This window comes from Neofelis nebulosa, chromosome 3 (assembly GCF_028018385.1).
Source record: "Neofelis nebulosa isolate mNeoNeb1 chromosome 3, mNeoNeb1.pri, whole genome shotgun sequence".
Classification (NCBI taxonomy): domain Eukaryota; kingdom Metazoa; phylum Chordata; class Mammalia; order Carnivora; family Felidae; genus Neofelis; species Neofelis nebulosa.
Genome location: NC_080784.1, coordinates 80,672,199 through 80,693,907, shown reverse-complemented (window position 1 = coordinate 80,693,907; position 21,709 = coordinate 80,672,199). Strand labels below are relative to the sequence as shown.

The window sequence follows — 21,709 nt, the reverse complement described above, 5'->3', positions numbered from 1 at the left end:
AGGACACACAGAGAAGAATTTGACAAACCAGGTGGACTCTGGAGAAATCCACATGTAGTTTTGCTTATGTTCTCTCCTCTCAGGAGCGGTCACACAGAGCAGACTCTTCCCCGAGCACTGAAAATGCAGCAACACGTGTGATACTTCTGTTCTGGAAAGCCCATTAGAGACCAGTGCCTATTGGGAGGTAGTCACATAGGCATGCTTTGCCCACTGTATACCAGGATTCCAGACTCCCAGAAGGAAAGCACGAGTTCCATATAACCCCCGCATATGCACATTTATGTACAAACAGCTTAGGCATGGTAGGCCATGCTAACTTGTAAGGGACTGTTTTATATCCATTTAAACAACTGTTTACCAGCCTAGTTCCCAGATGCCAACCAAGGGCTGACTTTGCAAGCAGGCCTTTCTAAGGATGGCCATCTTAGGCCTGCTGTGTTTACTCTCTCCTATACACTGGGCCTCTTCTTTTTTTAAAAATGTTTTAAGTGTTTATTTATTTTTGAGAGAGAGAAAGAAAGCAAGCGAGCATGCATGAGCAGGGGAGGGGCAGAGAGAGAGACACACACACACACACACACACACACACACACACACAGGATCTACAACATGCTCCAGGCTCTGAGCTGTCAGCACAGAGCCCAATGTAGGACTCGAACTCACGAACTGCAAGATCATGCCCTGAGCCAAAATCAGACGCTCAACCGAGCCACCCAGGCACCCCTCACTGGGCCTCTTCTAACTGTTGGTGTGAGGAGTGTGAGGGCAGGGGTGATGTTCTCTGTCTTTGGGATTCATAGCCTTTTCTCTTTTTTTGCTTGGGAAGTGTCTTCTCCATTCTGTTGGGGAAGTGTGTGTTGTCAGGCCTATTAGGAAGTACAGGATTAACTTTATTGAGGAGCATGGGAATCGACATGAATGTGGTCAGTGCAGGTCAAGTAAATTTCAAGCCATGCAGCCTTATGTTGCTGGACTAATTTGGCACAGGATGAAAAGTCCCTTAAAAGCTCTCCTTGTTTTAACTTTCCGGTTGGTTGATTTCTCCTTGAGAGTGACCCCAAAGGGCAGGAATCAGTTTTGTCAGCTTTATTTCTGTTCTCACCCTTCAGCTCTATTGAGCGCTGTCATTGGAGGCCCCACATTTTCTCAAGGATCAAGGTGCTGCTCTGTCTGTCCTGCCCTCCGTCCTTGGCGTCTGGTCAAAACCCCCTTCCTCAGCTTGGCCTAGGCTTTGTAGTATCTGGTTGACACTGACCCTCCTCAGATCTGCTCCCTCCTCTATTTACCCTTCTGGATTTTTCTCTAAAAAGTTTTTTTTTTTTTAATTTTTTTTTTATTAAAGGTTAAAAAAAAGTTAAATCCTTCAATCAGGATTTGTTAGGTGAGTTTGTCATCCAGTATTAATGGCTGTCTTCCTCCTCCTGTGAGCTATCCCAAGTCATTATTTCTTTTCATGCAGATATTTGTAGAATTATTCTCTCTCTCTCTCTCTCTCTCTCTCTCTCTCTCTCTTTCTCTTTTGGCATGTAATCATGCTACCAATACCCTCTAATCCATAGTGATTTAGGGGAAGAGTTTGATTTCCTTTTGTGTCATAGCTCCTCTCTTGACCAGGTAGTGATGGCTTCTGTCGATCTTTGCATAGTATTGTGTCTTTCTAGTTACTATAGAGATAAAAGCTTCTAGAATTCTAGAGTAAAATCTAGTTACTTAAAGCTCCGTAAACACCTGTGCTAAGTCTTGAATCTGGTTCAAAATAATCTGGGGACTTGGATGAATTAAGCTAGCCATCAGTTAGTGACTGAGGTAGTTAGGTGATGTGCCCCTAGGAGTTTATTAAATTACTTTTTACTTGTGTGTGTGTGTGTATGTATTTATATGTATAGATCTATCTGTATATATCCATATATCTCATATTATTCACGATGAAGTTATATGATCTGATTTTTGGTGTTGGCATCATTTCTTTTATCCAGTTATCAATTCATTCAACAAACATCTGTTAAGCTGCTCTTTCATGCCTTGCACTCTGTGGACAGGCACAAAAGCTTAAGAAAAAAAAAAGCAGATCTTGCTTTCCGGAAGTTCAGCGTTTAGTAAGAAAGACAACGGTGTACGCAACTGACACAGTGGAAATCCAGTAACCTGGCCTGAAGAGTGTGTGTTTGAGTTTGGACCTATAGGAAGCTGGTAGCTTTCTTTGTCCAAAGCCAGGTTAAGACCATTGCTATACTTTGAAGACTAAATGTAGTAGGCATTCCTTTGTGAATCAACCCAGTTGTTTCTTCAGAAGATATTCCATTCACAGCAGTGTGTTGGCCTATAGGAGATCTAGTGGACATAATTATAAAATTCAAATTTCCTTTCCCTGAGCACTTTAGTTAGTCTGCTTAGGAAAGAGGGTCAGCACTAAGGGCTTCTTGAGCACCCGATGTTCCAGCCACTGGCCATCTCTCGTTCAGATGAACCACGGATCAACCCGTCAACCCTGAGAGGGTAGATAGTATTGGTTGTGTGTTTTGGTTTTTCATTTTCTTTTAGATAGTAGTGTTTTTTTTCTGCAGTTTACAGACTAATGAAAGAAACGGAAGCTTGGAGAGTTGAAATTAACTTACCCAAGGTCACACAGCTTGCTTTATTCATTTACAGCCTGCCTTGGTCCAAAAAGGATTTCAGGCAGTTAAGCCACACAGTTAGAAAATTCCTTGTGGTCTTTCTACTGTCCCAAGAAAAACAAGACCATATTTTTTTCTTTTTAAGCTTAAATGATTCATAGTGTTTCAGGCAGTATTACTACATGGATAGCTCCAAGTTTGAATTTTACAAAAGTGCTTACGTATGTCTCTGTTGGAATGTGTAGGAGTCAGAAAGGAAATCTCTGTATTCGATTTCATAAAGTCATGAGCTTTATATAGTTGCTTGAGCCACACATGTCAGTGCTTGGTTGTGTGTACAAGAAAGTTCTTATTAATCATTGCACAGCTGGTGTGTTGTTTGCCAGCATTATTACTTATTCTTAATTACCAAAAGTGCACATGGGCTGCAAACTATAGATTGTGCCAAACCAAACCTCTAAAGTGGTCGAACTGATAGGTTTTGGGGAAGATTTATAATCCTTTGTAAATGATAGCCGTGCTGTATATATTCATATAAAGAAACAGTGTACATCAGAAACTCACACAAAATCTGGATCATAATCTCGAGTATATGATTCTCAATATCTGCCTCCTGTTCTCTTTAATTTGTTGCTGAATCAACTTGGCTTGTTTTGTATATTGAGAGTAGAGTTTATTTATATTTTATTTAGAAAAGGCTCTGCCTTTTTTAAGGTACTTGTTTTTCTTTCCCTAACTCAGCAATGAGTAGACGTGGAGACATTTTTTTCTCCAGGAAAGCCTTCAAACCCTTGATTTCTCTCGAATGTCATTTCTGTTGAGATGGAAATGGTGGACATGACCACTAAGAGGATTAGTCATCGTTTTCAAAATTTAATGAAGGAATTAGGTCATTTGTGCTTAATGTGCTAATAAGCTCACAGAGTAAGCTGTAGTTACTGATGGATTGATGTGGAAGGGTCTTCGGAATGATCATTGTTTCTTGTGTGTACTCCTTCTATTCTACAATTTCTGCAGGATGGTGTTACCTGCCATGCCCAGGGCCACAAACACCTGCAGCTGAACTTTTTTGGAAGTCCTCTGGGCTTTATCCAAATTCTGTGTAGCTTAAAAGAAAACTCTTTCACTTGACTTTATTATTCAGATGAATCCAAACTATTGTAAATGGCTTCTAAGTTTCCATTGTTTTCCAATCTTGGCAGGTTTCCTGCTCATTACTATAGGTTAGGGGTTCCTAACCAGTTTTTATGTTTCATAGGTCTGTGAGAATTTTATGAAAGACAACAATCTCATTGAAAAAATACAAATGCATATGGACCATTTACATACAATTTGAGGGTATACACTAATACTGAATTCTCTAAGAGACCTCAACTGGGAACCCTGTCTTGCTGAAATGAACTTGGATGATACTGAAATAACTTAATAAAAATATGTGGCCCATTTTTACCATGCGGGAGTGCGGGAAGTAGCGAAGTTTAGCAACTTATGGGTTTCTGCATGTGATAGGGTGTTACCTTTTACTTATGGCTTTACCAGTAGTGTTTATTGTCCACTTATTATCTAAAACAGATATCTCAAACACATGTTTTAAGATATCAAAGACAGAGCTCAAAAATCTTACAATATAAACTAAAAATAAGTTAAAGGAAAAAGACAAAAAAATAAACAAACAAAAAACACTTTGGTATCAGTCAAATTGAGGAAAAGGCCAGGGATCAGCAAATGATGTTTTTAAAAATTGGCATGGGCCATATCTGTTTTACTCCTAACTCAACCTTCCACAGACATGATACGGAACAGATGCATATGTAATCCTCAGAATCCCTTTTGGGAGGGAGGTGGAGAAGATGGTTTGGGCAGCTTTGGGTAAGACTTGCAACTTCCACAAAGGTAGAAGTTCCTCCTGACCATCCTAGCCTCCCACCAGAGAAAGGAGACTAGGTGGGGTGTGACTTCCTCTCATAGACACTGCAGGGTCAGTGATCTCTGGCAGTAAACAGAAAATCAGAAAGAAAACCTCAGAATCAAAACTAAATTTTAAAAAAGAGCTTCTATAAGAGAAAAAGATGGGAAGAATGAACCCTGAGAGTAGGGAGGGGAATCCCATTTCCCACCCTGATAACTTGTAACATGAACATCTAGAAGTCATGTCTCTTACCTGGTCCAGCTTCTGCCTAGTAAATGGTGGGAAGTGGTGATAAAGTGGCCAGCTAGGACAGAGACTTCTGGCAGGGGCTGAAGGGCCCAGGGCCTCCCCTGGAGTTTGTATAGCCCAGGCAGAGGGAGTGAACACAGGCACAGGCGTTTTGGCAAAACCACAGAGATGAAGTGAGAAAGCAGGTTGCTTATAGCCCTGGCTGCGTCCTTGTCCTCCCCATCCTTATTGGTTATGGACTCAAAATGTTGAAGCCCTAACCCCAATGTGACCTTATTTGGGGATGGGGTCTTTAAAAAGGGAACCGAGGTTAAATGAGGTGATAAGGATGTGTCCCTCATCCAACTGGACTGTTATAAGAAGAAGAAAAGGCACCAGGGATGCACATGCACAGAGGAAAGGCCGTGTGATGACAGGGCAGGCAAGAAGGCAGCAATCTGCAAGCCAAAGAGAGAGGCCTCAGGAGCAACAATCGTTGCTGGCACCTTGGTCTTGGATTCCCAGCCTCCAGAGTTGTGAGAACACACATTTCTGTTGTTGGAGCCGCCCGGTCTGTGGTGTTCTGTTGTGGCAGCCCAAGCTGATGAACACACCATTCTCCAGCGACAGAACACTGGGCAGGCAAAGCTGCAGTGTGTAGAAGAAGAAAACAGACGTCCACAACATGGGAAGAGATTCAAGGACGTGTCACCCATGGTGTCATGGTGTGAATAAAGTGTTGACAAAGCTGCCCATTTAAAACACTAGTATGGTTGAAATGAAATAACCAAAAATATCCAGCGTGTAGTCAATGAGCCTATATTGCAGAAGGAGAGGAGAAAATGTGAACTATAGTTGAAAAATCTAAGAACTAGACGGAAGAGAAGAAAGGAACTTACTAAAATTTATCTCTATAGAAGAATTAAATATTTATTTATTTATTTATTTATTTATTTTTAATTTTTTTTTTAATGTTTGTTTATTTTTGAGACAGAGAGAGAGCATGAATGGGGGAGGGACAGAGAGAGGGAGACACAGAATCTGAAACAGGCTCCAGGCTCTGAGCTGCCAGCACAGAGCCCGACGCGGGACTCGAACTCACAGACCGCGAGATCATGACCTGAGCCAAAGTCGGCCGCTCAACCGACTGAGCCACCCAGGCGCCCCAGAAGAATTAAATATTTAATGAAATGGGAGTTAAAAAAAAAATAAAATGATGAAGGAGGAGTTTTAAAGATACTTGCTGAGCTAAGGAAACAGACTGACACATGTACAACGTTTTAAAACGAACAAATTAAAAATACCAAAATAGAATAAAAAATTAGAAAACAAATTACCCTCCTTAATGGAACAGTCACATTCAATGAAAGGAGAGACACAAGTCAAAGAAACAGACACACAGGGCAAGAATGACCCATCAGAAGTCATCACAGGAGTACAGAATGAATGCAAGGAACAGAAATAATTTTGATGATAAAACAGAACTTTTTTCTGAATCAGAGTGAGACCATAATCTGATCAAAATGTTCGCTGAATTTCAGAAAACATCAATCTGAATAGTAAGTCCTTCAGAATGATCCGTGTAGAGACAAACTGATTCAGTTATTAGATTTTAAGGAAAAATAAAAAACACTGGGAGGATACATCTGGTTGCCTCATATTTTCCTACAGCAACTCAGAAGACAATAAAAGCAGTGTTTATAGGTCTTGAGTATCTATTTTTGGCTACAAAGAAAAATACCAAATTTCAAAAGGCAGAAATAACACAGACCATCTTTTTTCCCCCCCAATCGGTAATATTCTAAATCTAGAAATTAGAAGCCAAAAAAAAAAAGAAAAAAGAAAAAAGAGTCCTTGGTCATCTGGAAGTTTAAAGACTTTCATGATTCATGGGTGAAAGTGGAAATAAAAAAGTTGTAGAATACCTAGAAAAATATTATGAAAACAAGCTTATCAAAACTTAAAGGATAGTGCAAAAATTATGTTCTAAGGGAAATGTATAGACTTAAATAACTGCATAACCAAGCCAGAAAGAATGAAATAAGTTAAATTTCCACCCACCTACATCCCCAGAAATTTGAAGAAAATATGAAAGTTGAAATTAATTAGGAAAGAAAAAAGTGGTTTTTATAAAACCTCTTGCATTTTTGGTAGATTGGGGAGCATAAAATAAAACAGATTTTCTTGGCTAAGCTAGTCAAGAAAAACAGGGGTGGGAGAGAAGGCTCACATACATAAAAAGAAACATGTGAAAATAACCATAGATACACAGTGCACAGAATTTTGAAAATCTGAATAAAATTAGTGTACTAATAAACAGAAAACGTTCAAAGAACTGCCATCCCCTGCTCCCCCCCCCCCAAAAAAAAAGCACCAGGCAGAGATATTTTCACAGGTGAATTTTAAAGTTGGAAGAAACCATTTAATAGGTAAATCAGTTAGTATTTAAACTGGTCCACACTATAGCAGAGGAAAGTTTCAACTTCTTTTTATGATGCTGGTGGGGCACTAATGCCAAAGCCTGTCAGAGATAAAGTTGTAGATCAATTTTACTTATGCATATTGTGCAGAGACCTTAAATAATACATCATCAAGTAACAGCAGTATTTTAACGGGATAATATTTCAGTCTAAGTTGAATTCACCCCTGAAATACAAGGGTGGTTCAATATTAGGAAATACATTAATATAATAATATGCCATATTAATAAGTCTAAGGAGAAAATCTTACAGCAGATGCCTAAAAGCTGAGGCTTTTACATTATTCCTAACGTAATACTTTAGTAAAGCAGAAATTGTGGATGCTTCCTTAAAATGATTTAAAATGTATATTTTAACCCTTAAGTTCATATTCTATTTAATTATTGAAATACTTAAAAGGTTGATGAAATCATGACATGGCTCACTGTTACTATTGTCCTAGAAGTATGATATAAGAAAAGCAAGAAACAAAACAGAGCTAGTTTGAAAACTAGAAGGGGGAGAGTTTGCATTATTTACAGATGCTTGTACACGTGGATAGCCCCAGAGAGCAGATTGAAGAGCTCTTAGGTACACTAAAATGATTCATTGGGATGAAGGATTAAAAGTAATTACCAAATCGATAGCTTCCTTATATACCGCAAGGCATCAGAAAATACAGCGGGAGAACAGGCGTGATTATCAGTGTTATCCGAAAAGATGAATTACCTGAACGTAAGCCTAAATCAAGAAAAGATAAATCACTGGCGTGTGAGCCTAAATGAAGAGATGAAGAGCACCTATGTGAAGAAAGTTATAAAGCTCCACCCATGGGACTTTCCCAGATGAGGGAAGTCTCTAGGAGGAGGAGGAAACAAGTGTGTGTGAACTGGAACAGACTTTGTGAGACTGTTCGCAGTGTCCCGCAAGGTGTAGAATGCACCTCTGTCCTGAAGGCCATCTCTCTAGTACAAAGTACTCTGCAGATACTGTCAAAATTTTGCAAAAATGTAGAGCGTGTTTGCTGCCATTGACGTCTACTGTATCTCTCAGTGCAAAAATCAGCCTTGCGGCGCCTGGGTGGCTCAGTTGGTTAAGTGTCTGAGTTCAGCTCAGGTTATGATCTCATGGTTCATGGGTTCAAACTCCACATGTGGCTCTGTGCTGACAGTGTAGAGCCTGGAGCTGGCTTCGGATTCTGTGTCTCCCTCTCTCTCTCTCTGCCCCTCCTCTCCTTGTGCTCTCTCTCTCTCTTTCTCAAAAATAAATAAATACACAATAAAAAAAATCACAAACAGCCTTCAGTGGCAGGCGAGAGGGTTAACCCTCTCACACAAATTATGTGATGGCTATAAGAAGAAACGTTCAGCAGCTTGTTAAAAAGAAGACTCACAAACATGGATACCTATCTTGGTGGACACATCCTAAGGTGGCCCAGTCATCTAGGCCCTTGGGTGCCTGTGGGACCCATGGCTTGATTCTAACCAGTAGAATCTAAGGTGATGGATGTTTTCCCCATGATTGTTTTGTTATGTAAAACTCCCTGGGACCAGACTGGAAGCAGAGGTTCTCACTGGCCTGGAAGAAGCAAATAGGCATGTTATGAACTGCTTTTGGAGAGGAAACTGTGGGGGCCTCCATCTCATATTCACCAGAAAGTCAGAACGTTCGGTTGTACAGCTGCAAGGAAATGAGTTCTGCTAACAACCCAAATGAGGTCGGAAGCAGATTTATCCCCAGTCCAGCCTCCGTAATACAGGCTGGCTGATCCTTTGATTACAACCCTGTGAGCTGAAGACCGGGGCAGAGGACCCAGTGAAGATGTGCCTAGACTCCTGACACACGGAAACTAGGAGATAAACGATAGCTTTCTTATGCCCATCAAGAATCAGAAAACACAGTAATGGTAAACATGTTGTTTTTAGGCTTTGGGTTTATGGGAATTTGTTACACAGCAATAGTAAATGAGCACACAAAACTGAATGAGAGCTAAAACACTGGCATACTGGCTCACTCTGAATTAAATTTAAAAAATCTCCTACTACTTACCCAACTTTTCTTTCATACCTTCATATCTTAAACTCTAGTCATCCTGGCCTCCTTGACATTCCTGGAATACGCAAGGTACATTTCTCCCCCAGGGCCTTTGCACTTAATTATTTCCAATGTCCAGAACATTGCAGGTCCCGTAAAAAGCATTCAGTTAACAGTTGAATAATTCAAAAAATTGAGACATGGAACTGTATCTCTATTATGATCCTTTGTGTATTAAAATACGTACCTAGAAATTGTGTGTGTGTGTGTGTATGCGCATGCATAGGCATAGGCAACTTTTAAAATTTCCTTAGAAGAAATCAAAGAAACTATTGACAGTGATTAATTACCTTGGAAGGGACTCAGTATTTTTCCAGTATTCTGTGTGTCAGTATCCTTGTCAACAGTGTTATTAGGATAAGGCTCATTTATAGTTTTCTTCTTTGACTTAAAAAAAGCCAACTATCACATACTTAAATTTACATTACAGAATAAACACTCTAGTTCTCTATCTCAGAGTGTAAAAATATCTGTCAGTTTGACTAATTTTTTGGATGAAACTGGAAATTGCTGAAGAAATCAGGCTTCAGTTTGAAGAAAACTTAACAATGAGTCTGAATTCTTTTTTGAGTTTGAGCCCCTTACATTCTTTGATGTCTTTCCTTTCTGATGAATGAAGCCCTTGTATGGCTGTCTTGTCCTTAGATGACAAAAACTTGAAGCAGTAGTGAGAGAAATATTTATATATATGATCTGTTGAGCACATTTACTACGAAGTGGTTATATTTTGAAGTCACCTTGGGAACGGTTATTTTGCTCATATCCAGACTATCATCTGCTTGTACATGATATCAGATGAAGAAATGAAATAAATGTGTCTCTTTGTGACAGAGTAAATAAAGATGGCCACAAACTCTTCTATACTCCTTCCATAGAGATAAGAGAATCTGTCTCCTTAAATCTTGGTGGACCCTGTGTTGCTTTGGTCATTAGACTGTGACAGGAGTCACTCTTGACTATAGTTTGATGAGCTGACCGCTTCCATTTCCTTCCTCTTGGGATGCTCTTTTTGGGGGAAGGCAGCCGCTGTAGAGAAGTCCAGCTACCCTGAGAGTGCCAAGCTGTGAGGAAGCCCATGCTTATCATGTAGGGAGGCTGTGTAGGAGGGAGGAAGAGATATGCACAGCCAGACTTAGTTCTTCCAGTCTTCTCATCCCAGGCATAGGATGTGTGGAAAAACAGCGTGGTCATCCCAGACTCTAGCGGACAAAAGTGAGGAACCCAAATGACAACCAAAACTAGGGTTTCAGACATGTGTCCCCAGTCACTGTCCCAGCCACGCCCAGCCATTTGACTGACCTTGGCTTAGGCTGATCATTCCTGCTGTGCCATGTCCAAATACCTGAGCCAGAAAATTGTGAGCGTAATAAAATGGTGGTGGTTTGAGACCAGTAAGTTTTGGAGAGGTCTATTACATAGCAGTCAATGGAAGGAATATCCCATTATTTCACTGAACATGAATTTTGGTTTAGTGAATTCTGTGTCCCTATTGACTTCCAGAGGGGGGGTGTTTTAGGTAGAAAAGGAAATATTTTTAAAGGTTATGTATTTAATGTTTGTTTGTTTGTTTAGAGGGAGGTGGAGAATCCCAAGCAGGCTCCATGCTCCACACAGAGCCCTATGTGGGGCTTAAACCCATGACCATGAGACTATGACCTAAGCCGAAATCAAGAGTCAGATGCTTAACCTACTGAGCCACCAAAGTGCCCCTAAAGGTTATATATTTAAAGAGCAACAAGTTATCTGCATCTTTTCATACGATAAAAATTCTAAAAATGAAAATACAGAGCACAATCAGGTAATTAGTTCTCATATTATTTTCCCCAGTTTTAGAGCTTTAGCCAGTTGGCTGAGGTTTCTGCCTCCCTGCGCTCCCCCTGCTCATTCTTCCCCAACACAGACTTTACTTATCCCTGCGACTCTGGCCTCTTTTGGAGCAGTATTCAATATTACTGCTATAGTACCTATCTAGTTTTTTCGTTCTGTTTTGTTGACGTATTTTTGCATACTAGGAAATAGGAAAATAAGGTTAAAGTACCTATTGGTGTGCTGTGGTTCTTAGGAAACTTCAAGGGGGCCAATCATCATGCTCTTCAGCAAACATCTCTATCCATGTCCGTGGAACTGTAAGATCACTGTTTCAGGGGTCAAAGAAGGATGACTTTATTTGCAATGAGTGTATTTATGAAATGGTAACAGTTCACAAATTTTTGTCACGTATTTATTAATATCTGACCCATTCTTCTTTTGGAAAGGGAAAACCAGAATAGAGGGGGTGGTAAAAGGAGATTACTCCCTAAATAGTCAGGGCCACCCCTTTGTCATGTTAACCGTGCATCTTGGGTATAATCAGAACCCACAGTATGCCTGCCTTGAAGCAGAAACTAAGGGAGCTCATGTCTCAGCATGGTACACTGTGTATTTATCAGGGGTTGGGGAGAGGTTACTCTGTCCTGCAGGGAAGGGTGACAGGTCAGTTTGACAGAGCTTGTTTCTGTATTGTGGAGTCAGTCACTTGGCTCACATAGCTTGGTGAGTGAGACAGGCTTTGGGGGATGGGCATATACTTTCTTATTCATAGATTCATGGGTCAACTATTCAAGCCCTGCATGTAGTGTCGGAGCCTCTTTTGGAATGCTCCTAGTCTTACCTTGTAAAACTTTGGTGACGTGGAACTCATTCTCTCCCAAATTAACTGCCCAAGAGTTGTGTAACTTCACACAGTTCAGAGGTTTTCCCCCCTTATATTCAGTTGACATATGCCTTCTTACATTCTTAACCCATTAGCCCTGGTTTTCATCTCTGGGCCCAGTACAAGGTGAATATCTCTTTCACATGATGGTTTTTTAGAATCGGATAATTGGCAAGTTGCATGACTTTGCTTTGAATTTCCCACTTTCCTGGTCACATTGTGCTGTGGTTCATACTAACAAATACATATTTAGTCTTATTCCACAGTTCCTGGCTCCCAGTTCCCAGAACCCTTGGAATTTCCTGAGCCAGAAGAGCAATGGGAGCATCTTTGTGATATTTGATCTCTTGTCTTCAGTTCCTGAATTGCTTCAGGTGAAATGGATGTCTTGTTATTCATGAAAAGCTTTCTCTACTAGGACTGGATTTATGTAACCAAGGTGCCTTTTGAAAAGTACGTAAGGATGGGGGGCTGGTTGCCAGAGAACCAACAGTGAATAGAGGATTGAAACTTTCAGTCCTACCCCTGGTTTGGCTGGCAGATGAGAGGCTGGAGGTCAAATCAGTTGCTGGTGGCTGGTGATTTAATCAGTGGTGCCTGTGTAATGAAGTCTTCATAATGAACCCCAAAGCAGAGGGTTTCCAAGTGCTTCCAGTTTGGGGAACCAGAAGGGTTCCCACATTCCATGGTGCTGGATCCCAGACTCTATGAGGACAGAAACTTTCTTCATGTGGCACCTCACCCTATGTGTCTCTTCATCTGGATGTTGATTTATATCCTTTAATATCCTTTGTAATAAACCAGTTATCTAGTGATTAAACCGGTTTACTGAGTTCTGTGAACTGCTCTAGCAAATAAATTGAATCCAAGGAGTGGGTCATGAGAACCTCTGATTTATAGCCAGTCAGAAGCCCATGTAACAATCTGGTCTTACAGTTGGTATCTGAAGCAGAGGGGGGTGGGGATGAGAGGGTTGAGGGACAGTCTTGTGGGACTAAGCCCTTAACCTGTGGGATCTGATGCCATCTCTGGCTGGATATTGTCAGAATTGAGTTGAGTTGCCCTAATGTGGTCTGGTCAGTAAGGCGTGCAGTTGGGATCAACATCTTCCTCGTTCTAGGTGTAGGATATGTTAATTCTACTTGAGATGTTCTCAGTTTGCCAGTCATGACGTGTGTGTCCTCACTCTGGCCTTCCTGTACACATTGACTTTACTCACCACTGTGGCTGAGGCATATGTTCTCATACTATACTTGTGTGGCTGCTTTTTATACAGGTTCAAGAACTTCCCAGATAGCTTTCTCTTTTGAATCCTGTATTGCTGGTCTGTTTGTTTCCAACCTGCTGAAAAATGCCTGGGCATACTTCTTGCACAGGAAATTGTTCAGTATCTCTCCAGTTTTGTGTCCTGTATGAAGACAACAAATACTGAGTTAGAGCTCTGAGGCATAACACTAGAAGTATTTCTCTAGATTTATAGTGGTGGATCTCAACTCCCAGGGGACATTTGACGATGTGTGGAAACATTTTTGATTGTTAGAACTGAGTGGGGTTGGTATGGGTATCTACTGGGTAGAGGCCAGAGGTACTGCTAACCATGCACAGGATGGTGCCTCCAACAAGAATTAGACCCAAAATGTCAAGGGTGCTGAGGTTGAGAAGTCCTTGTCCAGATTAATGTGGTTGTCGGAAACAGTGTCTGGTGAATATGATATTTTTAATTTTGCTAATCAGACTTATTACATTAGCACATAAGACAGTGATTCTCAAAGGGTCAACCGGGGGTCCCCTGAGGCCCTTTTTGGGGTCTCTGAGGTCAGAGCTCTTTTTATGATGATTGCCTTTTCCACTCATTCTTTTACAGAGTGGAGTGGAGTAGAGTGGAGTTTTCCAGAGGTGACGTGACATCTAATACGGAAACAGATTGAATGCAATAGCAGATATGAGAATCTAGCTGCCTTTTTTTTTTACATTTGACATTAAAGAGAGTTTTGGGGCATGTGGGTGGCTCAGTCAGTTAAGCATCTGACTCTTGATTTTGGCTCAGGTCATGATGTCACGGTTCGTGAGTTCACAGTTTGTCTGGCTCTGTGCTGACAGCATGGAGACTGTTTAGGATTCTCTCTCTCTCCCTCTCTCTCTCTAAATAAAGAAATAAACTTTAAAAAAGAGATTTTCCAAATGGAAAACAATACAATTTCTCTTACTAAATTATTTTCTATTAGAAACGTTATTTTTTCATAAAACATGTTAATATGTAATTGGCATATTATTTTAATCAACTAATAATGCATGTAAAAATTAAAAGAATTTTTTTAATGTTTAGTTTTGAGAGACAGAGAAAAAATGAGAATGAGTGGGGGAGGGGCAGCGAGAGAGGGAGACAACAGAATCTGAAGCAGGCTCCAGGCTCTGAGCTGTTAGCACAGATTCCAACGTGGAATCCATGAACTGTGAGATCATGACCTGAGCTGAGGTTGGACACTTAGCCAACTGAGCCACCCAGGCACCCCTAAAATTTCTCATAAATTTTATTTTTTATTTCTAATACTAATAATGTCAATAGACATAAAAGTTCTTTGGGATCCTAGTAATTTTTGTAGTATAAAGAGATCCTGAGATGATGAATTTTAAGAACTTCTGACTAGGCGACATTTCTTCATTGTATATGCAAGGATATTATATCGAGTGACAGTTTTAAAGACCTTGTTAGAATCTAAATATACAGAGTGTTTATGTTTCCCAACCTGAATAGAGATTAATTGGCAGGTTCCTAGTTAACCTGTGGTAATTTCTAGTTATCCCTTGTCTGCTTCTCCAAGTGATCACCATTCCTTTAGTAGTAAATCTGAGTGCACTTTGGGATCTCCGTTTGTCAGAAGGATTTCCTCTGCTTCAATTCCTTTGCTTCATTCATGGATAGTATGTTTTTGTTTTGTTGTGGAGTTAAGATTAAATTTTTGAAAATATCTTTGGCCTTGTGAGAAGGCTTTCCTTTCAGGACCTCAAATGATGGAAGCATACATTACTTTATGTGGAATATTTTGAAGTCTCCTTTCATGAAACCTAAGTCTGGTATTCAGATAAGGGACAGTGCTATTCCTTGGAGAGAATGTGTGGCTCACCTCCTGAACTTTTTAAAATTTTTGAAATTCTATTTCATATGGTTAACCAATTCAAAATGTCATAGATGTCTGCAATTTGGTGTTGGTCATATGGATATGTTTTTTAGATACATTTCCCTTTGCTCTTTCATTCTCCCATGAAGGTAGAGGGAGATAAAGACCTGCCCAGATGAAGTGTAGGAGGATATTAGTGATTGAAGGGTGCATTGACTTATGGGAGTGATGGTGTTTGAGATGCTAGACATCATGTGGTCTGGTGCAACCAGACCGCATTTAGCTGGATCAGGAAACAGGCCTATAATGGTGTTGCTTTCCCAAGGTCATGTTATATTTAATAGCAAGGAACATTATCACTTAACTTTATGACCTTGTGGCCCTTTACTAGTAATATGATTGTACACAAGTTATTTAATCTCTTTAGGCATCTCTGTTTCCTCATCTCTATCATTGAAATAAAAATAGCAACTTTGTAGGGTTATTGATATTAATTTACATAATAGCCTTTCTTTTGAAAAATTTCAGATCCACAGAAAGGTTGCAACATGATGCAATAAACATTTGTATTTCCTGTCCCCATACAGTGTAATTACATTATTATTATTATTATTATTATTATTATTGCTCTTGAACCATTTGAGATGAAGTTTGATTTCTTTATGACCCCTTTCATTTCTAAAAACTTCAGTATGTGTCTTCCAAAAACAAGGAAAAATTCAGGAAGTTTGAAACTGACACTGTATTGTTATTTAATGTATTGTGACACTAAGGGTGACCCACAGTCCAACACATTGACACTAGCTGGGAATTTGTTAGAAATGAGAATTTGGGGCCCTACTCCAGGCCTGCTGAATCAGAATATGCACTTATTTATTTAATGTTTTATTTATTTAGAAGCACACTATGATAATTAATTTTATTTGCTCAAGGGTTCATATTGCAAGCACCAAACAAAGCATGGGCTTCGATTCTGTGAGCCCAGATTCACATATTTAGGAGGATAAAAGCAAACTGTGATCCCTATATATGGATGAAAAAACTAAAGGCTCACCGTACATCATGTTGTAGTTTAAAATTTTTAGAATCCAGAAGTCACAGGTCTTTTAGGTCTTTCTGGATGTCCCACAAAGTATCTGCACTTTTCTTGAGCTGAGCAGCCTCATCATCCTTCACCTTCTGGTTGATAACACTGGTTAATCCCTGAGTGTTCAGGATGCATGGAAGGCTCAGGAAGACTTCATTCTCAATGCCATACAGTCCCTTCACCATTGACACTGGATGAATCCTGGATAGATTTTTCAACATGGGTTCAATAAGATCAGCCACACTTAGTCCCGCAGCCCAGTTGGTATATCCTTTTAGCTTGATGACTTTGTAGGCACTTTCAGCCACCATCTTATGCACTTCCTTCCAGTTTTCACTGTCATTGGCTATTCCCATTTCTGGATTCAGTTCCTGGAGAGAAACATCTGCGACATTCACTCCCTCCACATAGCCACACTTGAGTTACCATGTTCTCCCAAAATCCATCCATGGCAGTTGCTGGGATGAGCGCCAAGTTTTTTAGCCATAAGATAGTGAAATCTGGCAGAATCCAGATTATACCCACTTCCAATCACACAGCACTTGGGCAGTCCACTTAACTTCCAGGTAACGTGTAAGAATATTCACTGGGTTGGAGACCACAATTATGATACAATCAGGCCTGCACTTGACTATCTGAAGAATAATGAATTTGAAGACATTAACATTCCTCTGCACCAGGTTGAGCTGGCTCTGCCCCTCCTTCTGGCGGACTCCTGCAGTTACCACCATAACCTTAGAATTGGCTGTCACAGAGTATTCTTTATCTGCCACAATTTTAGGTGTCTCAAGAAATCAGCTCCCATGTTGCAGACCCTTCGTTTGTCCTTTGCATTTATCTTCCAAAACATCCAAGGGCAAGTTCACCAGCCAGAGACTTTCCTAGAATGCTGATGACACATGCCATACCAACTTGTCCAACACCCACTTGAGTGATCGTATTGTTTGGGATGGTTGCCTCTTCTTCTGCGACTGGTGCAATCAGTTTTTCCTTATGAATTGCCATTGTGCCCATAGAGAAATGGCTGTTAAAGAGCCATGCGAAGAAGACAGTGTCAGCTGCCCAGAATCTGTATTTAACAAGACCCCTGATTTGTATGTGTATGAATATTTGAGAAGCACTGGACTGAGCAATCCATATTCATACTTAATTAGTTGTTACATGATAGCTTTTTTTTTTTTTCTTTTTAAGTAATCTCTGGGTCCAGCATGGGGCTTGAACTCATGATCCTGAGATCAAAAGTCACATGCTTTACCAACCGAGCCAGCTAGGTGCCCCCAGGATACCTTTTGTGGAAATATTTTCGTCCATGCAGGATCCAGTCCAGTGTATTGAATTGTGTTTAATAATTGGCATGTCTCCTTAGTTTCCTTTAATTTAGAATATTTCCTCAGTCTCTGTCTTTCATGATACTAGTACTTTTGAAGAGTATAGACCAGTTGTTTTGTTTTGATTTAAAAATTTTAATTCTGTATAGTTAACATACAGTGTTCTCTTAGTTTTGGTGTACAATATAGCAATACAGCATTTCTATATATTAGTCAGAATTCATCATGGTAAGTGTATTCTTTAATCCCTGTCACCTATTTTACTTATCCGCCAACCACCTGCCCTCTGGTAACCATTAGTTCTGTCTATAGTTCAGAGTCTGTTTTTTGGTTTGTCTCTATTTTTTTGTTGTTGTTGTTGTTCATTTGTTGCTTAAATTCCACATACGAGTGAAATCCTATAGTATTTGTCTTTCTCTGACTTATTTCACTTAGCATTATACCCTCTAGATCCATCCATGTTCTTTTTTATGGCTGAATAATACTCCATTTTGTATATATATACCACCTCTTTATTCATTCATCTACTGATGGACACTTGGGCTGCTGCTGTAATTTGGCTGCTATATATAATGCTGCAGTCAACATAGGGGTGCATAAATTTTTTCAAATTAGTGTTTTTGTATTCTTTGGGCAAATACCCCAGTAATGGGATTACTGGATCATATGGTAGCTCTATTTTTAGCTTTTTTATAAACCTTCTTACTGTTTTCCACAGTGGCTGCACCAGTTTGCATTCCTACCAGGATACATATTTAGAAAAATAATGCTATTGCCAGTGTCAGAGAAATTACTGCCTGTGCTCCCTTCTAGGATTTTTATGTTTTCATGTCTCACATTTAGATCTTTATTTTGAGTTTGTTTCTGTGTATGGTATAAGAAAGTGGTCCAGTTTCATTCTTTTGCATGTAATTGTCCAGTTTTCCCAACACTATGTGTTGAAGAGCCTTTTTCCCATTGCATATTGCCTCTTTTGTTGAAGATTAATTGTCTGTATAATCATGTGAGTATTTCTGGGCTCTCTATCTGTTCCATTGATCTATGTGCCTAGGTTTGTGGCAGTACCATAATGTTTTGATCACTACAGCTCTGTAGTATATCTTGATATCTGGGATTGCCACACTTCCACTTTTGTTCTCCCTTTTCAAGATTGCTTTGGCTATTTGGAGTCTTTTTTGGGTTCCATACAAATTTCAGGATTATTCTAGTTCTGTGAAAAATGCTGTTGATATTTTGATACAGATTGCATTAAATGTGTAAATTGCTTTGGATAATACAGACGTTTAAAAAATATTTGGTCTTCCAATCCATAAACATGGATATTTTTTCCATTTGTGTTGTCTTCAGTTTCTTTCATCACTGTTTTGTAGTTTTCAGAGTGCAGTTCTTTCACTTCCTTGGTTGGGTTTTATCCCTAAGTATTTTATAATTTTTGGTGTAATTCTAAATGAGATTGTTTTCCTAATTTCTCCTTTTGGTGCTTCATTATTAGTGTATAAAAATGCAGTGGATGGATTTCTGTGTATTGATTTGGTATCCTGTGACTTTACTGAATTCATTTATCAGTTATAGTAGTTTTTTGGTGGAGTCTTTTGGGTTTTCTATATATAGTATATCATTTGCAAGTAGTGAAAATTTTCATCCTTTCTTACTGATTTGGATGCCTGTTACTTCTTTTTGTTGTCTGGTTGGTGTGGCTAGAATTTCCAGTGCTATCTTGAATAAAAATAGTAGGGGTGGACATCCTTGTCTTGTTCCCAATCTTAGGGGAAAAGCTCTCAGTTTTTCACCACTGAGGATGATGTTAGCGGTGGGTTTTTCATATGTGGCCTTTATTCTGAGGTATGTTCCCTCTAAACCAATTTTTTTTGTAAAGGATTTTATCATGAATGGATGTTGTCCTTTGCCAAATGCTTTTTCTGCATGTATGGAAATTATGCTATGGTTTTTATCCTTTATCTTGTTGATGTATTATGTGGATTGATTTGTGAATATTGAAGTACACTTGCATCCTAGATATAAATCCCACTTGATCGTGGTGATTGATTGTGTGTATGTGTGTGTATGTGTGTGTGAATGATTTTTTAAAATGTATTGTTGGATTTGGTTTACTGATATTTTGTTGAGGATTTTTGCATCTGTGTTCATCAGAGATATTGGTCTGTAGTTCTCTTTTTTTGGTAGTGTCTTTATCTGGTTTTAGGATCATGGTAATGCTGGCCTCATAGAAAGAATTTGGAAGATTTCCTCCTTCTATTTTTTGGAATAATTTGAGAACAATAGACATTAACTTTTATTTAAATGTTTGATGGCATTCACCTGTGAAGGTATCTATTCTGGACTTTTATTTGTTGGAAGTTTTGTTTTGTTTTTGTTTTTTACTGTTTATTTACTTATTTTTGAGAGAATGCTCACAAGCAGGGGAGGGGCAGAGAGAGAGAATCCACGCAGGCTCTGTGCTGTCAGTACAGAGCCTGATGTGGGGCTTGAACTCATGAACTGTGAGGTCATGACCTGAGCTAAAATCAAGAGTCAGACCCTTAACTGACTGAGCCACCCAGGTGCCCCTTGTTGGAAGTTTTTTGATTACTGATTCAGTTTCATTTCTGGTAATTAGTATTCAGTCTGTTCAAATTTTCTTCTTCTTCCTGATTTAGTTTTTGGATGCTATATATTTCTAGGAATTTGTCCACTTCTTAGGTTGTTCAATTTGTTGGCATATTATTTTTCATAATATTCTTTTATAATCCTTTGTATTTCTGAGTGTCAGGTTTTTATTTCTCCTCTTTCATTTCTGATTTTGTTTATTTGAATCCTCTCTCTCTTTTTATGAATCTAGTGAAAGGTTTATCAGTTGTGTTGATCCTTTCAAAGAACCAGCTTCTGGTTTCATTGTTCTATTTTTTTTTTTTTTTTTTTTAGTTTTTATTTTTATTTTTGCTCCAGTCTTTATTACTTCCTTCCTACTGTTGGTTTGTGGTTTTGTTTGTTATTCTTTTTCTAGTTCCTTTAAGTGTAAGATTAGGTTGTTTGAGATTTTTCTTGCTTCTTGAGGTAGGCCTGTATTGCTACAAACCTCCCTCTTTAACAGCTTTTGCTGTATTCCAAAGATGTTGGAGTGTTGTGTTTTCATTTTCATTTGTCTCCATGTATTATTTGATTTCCTCTTTGATTTATTTGTTGACTTACTCATTGTTTAGTAGCATGTTATTTAACCTCCATGTGTTTTTTTTCCTAAATTTTTTCTTGTGGTTTATTTGTAGTTTCATAGCATTGTGGTCAGAAAAGATGCATAGTCTAAGTTCAGTCTTTGTGACTTTGTTGAGATTTGTTTTGTGGCCTAATATGTGATCTGATCTGTAGAATGGTCCATGTGCATTTGAAAAGAATGTGTATTCTGCTACTTTAGGACTGAATATTCTGAATATATGTATTCTGCTACTTTAGGACTGAATATTCTGAATATATCTGTTAGATACATGGGGTCCAATGTGTTGTTCAAAGATACTGTTTCCTTGTTGATTTTCTGTCTGGTCTATCCATTCATGTAAATGAGGTGTTAAAGTCCCTACTACTATTGTATTACTATTTATTATTTCCTTTATGTTTGTTATTAGCTGCTTTATAAACTTGGGTGCTCCCATTTTGAGTGCATAAATATTTACAATTGTTACATCTTGTTGGATTGTTCCCTTTATGTTATATAGTGTCCTTTTTTGTCCCTTGTTACAGTATTTGTTTTAAAGGCTATTTTGTCCAATGTAAGTATTGCTATCTTAGCATTCTTTTCCACCTCCATTTGCATGATAAATGCTTTTCCATCCCTTCACTTTCAGTCTGCCTGTGTTGTTAGGTCTGAAATGAGTCTGTTGTAAGCAGTATATAGATGGGTCTTGCTTTTTTGTTTATTCTATCACTCTATGTCTTTTGATTAGAACATTTAGTCCATTTACATTCAAAGTAATTATTAATAGGTATTTGTAGCCATTTTGTCACTTGCTCAATGGTTGTTTTTATTGTTCTTTTCTGTTACTTTGTTCTCTTGCACTCTTTCATGGTTTGTTGATTTTCTTTAGTGATATATTTGGATTCCTTTGTCTTTAGTGTTTGCGTATCTATTACTGGTTTTTTATTTGTGGTTTTGATTAGGTTTGCATATAACATCTTGTGCATAT

At 39.0% G+C, this 21,709-nt stretch overlaps 1 protein-coding gene and 1 pseudogene across 4 annotated transcripts in view; one reads left to right on the top strand and one right to left on the bottom strand.

Moving 5' to 3' along the window:
• ARHGAP10 (Rho GTPase activating protein 10) overlaps positions 1–21,709 on the top strand; it is a 323,616-nt gene that overhangs the window by 233,941 nt on the left and 67,966 nt on the right. The window lies entirely within an intron of this gene.
• LOC131507006 (L-lactate dehydrogenase B chain-like) lies at positions 16,207–17,211 on the bottom strand (annotated as a pseudogene).